Source organism: Sinocyclocheilus anshuiensis, unplaced genomic scaffold (assembly GCF_001515605.1).
Source record: "Sinocyclocheilus anshuiensis isolate Anshui unplaced genomic scaffold, SAMN03320099.WGS_v1.1 scaffold712, whole genome shotgun sequence".
Taxonomy (NCBI): Eukaryota; Metazoa; Chordata; class Actinopteri; order Cypriniformes; family Cyprinidae; genus Sinocyclocheilus; species Sinocyclocheilus anshuiensis.
This window is the reverse complement of record NW_015555749.1, coordinates 458,294-461,789: the sequence shown is the minus strand read 5'-3', so window position 1 is coordinate 461,789 and position 3,496 is coordinate 458,294.

Below are 3,496 nucleotides of genomic sequence, written 5' to 3'. Positions count from 1 at the left end.
CGCTAATAATATGCGCCTATAGGTGGGTGCACAACGCGCGTACACTTTGCTTATTACACACACAGGGACGCGCAGCAGCACACACAACATTTTTAAAAATGAATAATTACATTCCGCCATCTAAATAGCGAACCCGCCATGGCGCGAGCGCAACTGGCTTTTAAAGGGGATGGGAGATGAGACTCTGATTGGTTTATTGCACATTACGCCCAAAAAACACCCATTACTCATTAAGAGAATAGGGACAACCCGTTTAGACAATGCGCCCGGGCGCGCCGACCATTTTCCCGTAGTTAAAGGGGTCATATGATGCGATTTTCAAGTTTTTCTTTCTCTTCGGAGGGTTGCAAGCTGTTCGTGAATAGATAAGATCCCTAAAGTTGCAAAGACTAAAGTCTCAAACCCAAAGAGATATTCTTTATAAAAGTTAAGACTGGTCCACGCCCTCATAAAACGCCTTGTTTAAACACGCCACCACATGTCATGATGTGGGAAGATTTGCATAACACCGCCCAAATGTTCACGCAAAGAAAGAAGGTGTAACTTTATTGTTGCTGTTGCCACCATGTCGTGAAGACACTGTGTGTTTCGTTGCGAAAGCAAAAATATTTTGTTTGGCCTTCCAAAAGAGGATACAACTAGAAATCAGTGGTTAAGTTGTATTTACAACACTGTTCCAGAACAGTTCAACCCAAATATTCAGATGTGTGCAGCGCATTTTATGGAGGATCCTGGGAGAGTAGCCTGCAATGCCGGCTGTTGATTCAGACACGCCCTGAGTGCACCTGCGCCGTGCGCTTTAGACCATGTGCTTAGATCGTTAAAATAGGGCCTATACACTTGGACATCAGAACATGAGAGTATAATTGTCATGTCCTCGGTTTGATCAGCCTGTCCTTCGGTTGTCGTGTTTTGTATCTGTCTGCATGTTGTGAGCACATGGTGTTTTGTTTTGATCGTTCGCCGTGTACTCCTCTGTGGCGTTCCTCCCTCCCTCTTGTTACCACCCTTACTGCTCATAATTGGTTGATTTCGCTCACCTGAATTCAATGTTTTGTTCATCTCTCGCTCTATTTATTCCCCTCTTTTGTGTCGTCCGGTGCCAGATCGTTGTTCGCCAGTTCGCCAATGCTCAGCCGCCCCATCTGATCCTGTCTAGTCCTGTTAAGTCATGCCATTGTCGGCTCCCTGTCAGGTTTCTTGTTGCTTCTTCCAGTTGTTTTGTTTTTCCATTTCTCCTTCCTCGTTTCCTAGGCCGGGCATCTGCATCCCCGCAGAAATTTTCTCGCTCCGCTCAGATGCCGGCTCCCTCGCTTCTTCCTTCCCTCTCCGCTCTCTAATTCCCCATGCGGCCGCGCCATTGGGCGCCCTCTGCAGGGTGTTTTTGCAAGGACGTTTTTGTTTGCTCATTGTTTCTGTTGGACTATTTTTTCCCTAAATACTCAGGCTGGATTTTTGTTCTTTTGAGGAATTTCACTTTTTGTTTGGACTCATTCGTCTGTCTGGGAGACTCAAGCTCCCTGTTGTGCATCATTTGATGATTTCCGCCAGGAGATGGTGAGGCTGTTTGACTGCTCTGCCAGGGGTCAGGAAGCAGCCGACCAACTAGCACGGCTTCGTCAGGCGGGTCGTTCAGTCACGGAGTATCACTCATGACTTGCCGCATGATTTTGACGACCTTATCAATATGGCATTGCGGATCGAGGGTCGCCTTCGCCGCCGCCATCAGCGCCTGGCAGTTCGTCCGTCCTGGAGGGCAGAGGAGTTGTCTCCTGTTTCCGCTTCAGACTCCTTGAACATTTCTTCCACTGAGCCTGAGCCTATGCAGGTGGGGCGCCTGAGCCTCACTCCCCAACAGAAGCAGCAACGTCTCATCCTAGGGCTGTGCCTGTACTGCGGCAAGCCTGGTCACTTCGCAGCAGGCTGTCCTTTAAAAGCCAAGGCTCGCCAGTAAAGAGGGGTATCCTGGTGAGCGCTACCCCTTTATTGCATTCCCCCTCATCTCGTACTCTCCTTCCTGTTTCTATTCAGTTTGGTGACTTTTCTAACTCCTGCTTGGCACTGATTGATTCAGGAGCCGAGGGCAACTTTATGGATAGCTCTCTAGCTACCCAGTGGGGGATTCCTGCCGTTCCTCTTCCTGAACCTAGTGAGGGGGATGAGTGGAAGACAGCTTTCAACACACCCACGGGACATTTTGAGTACCGGGTCCTACCGTTTGGTCTGACCAATGCCCCAGCTGTCTACCAGGCCCTGGTTAACGACGTGTTGAGAGACATGGTGATTCGTTTGTCTTCGTGTATCTTGACGATATATTGATATTTTCTCCGTCTCCGCAGGTACACACTCAGCATGTTCGCCAGGTGCTACAACGGCTGCTGGAGAACCAGCTTTATGTCAAGGCGGAGAAGTGCGTCTTCCATGCCCAGTCGGTTCCGTTCTTGGGGTTCATCATTTCTGCAGGAGAGATCAAAGCGGACCCCTGTAAGGTAAGGGCCGTTGCCGAGTGGCCAGCTCCTGACTCTCGTAAGGCTCTGCAGTGGTTCCTGGGGTTTGCCAACTTTTATCGGCGTTTCATCCGGAACTTTGGTCAGATTGCTGCACCCTTAACGGCACTCACCTCTCCCAAGGTACCGTTCAAATGGAATGTTGGTGTACAGGAGGCCTTTGATAAATTAAAGTCCCGGTTTATCTCTGCTCCAGTCTTGTCTATTCTAGACCCTGAACGTCAATTCATTGTTGAGGTGGATGCCTCTGATGTCGGAGTAGGCGCGGTCCTATCCTTCTTCTCCCCCCACCTGAAGCCCCCAGAATGGAATTACGACATAGGTAATCGGGAGTTGTTGGCGGTCAGGCTGGCTTTGGGGGAGTGGCATCACTGGTTGGAGGGTGCAGCTCAGCCCTTCCTGGTCTGGACGGATCATAAAAACCTTGAATATATCCGTTCAGCCAGGAGGCTGAGCTCCCGACAGGCTCGCTGGGCCCTCTTCTTTGGCCGATTCAATTTCACCCTGTCTTACAGGCCCGGGTCCAAAAATATCAAACCCGATGCACTTTCTCGTCTGTTCGAGGCCCCCGGGGAGGAAGAATCAGTTGACACCATTTTGCCCAAAGAGGTGTTGGTGGCATCCCTCTCCTGGGGTATCGAAAAACGAGTAGTGGAGGCTTTACTCAAAAGTCCAGTGCCGAAAGGGGTTCCGGCGGACGATCGGAAGTAATCCAGTGGGGTCACTCATCCAGGCTGGTCTGTCACCCAGGAGTCCGGAGGTCACTGGCTGCCATCCGTCAGCGATTTTGGTGGCCGTCCATGGCCAAGGATGTCAGGCAGTTTGTGGCTGCCTGCTCGGTGTGCGCTCAGAACAAGACAGATACACCTCCCGTTGGTCTGCTCCACCCTTTGCCCATCCCTTCTCACCCCTCGTCACACTTGGCCCTTGATTTTGTCACTGGTCTCCCTGAATCAAAGGGCAACACCGTCATTCTCACGGTGGTGCCC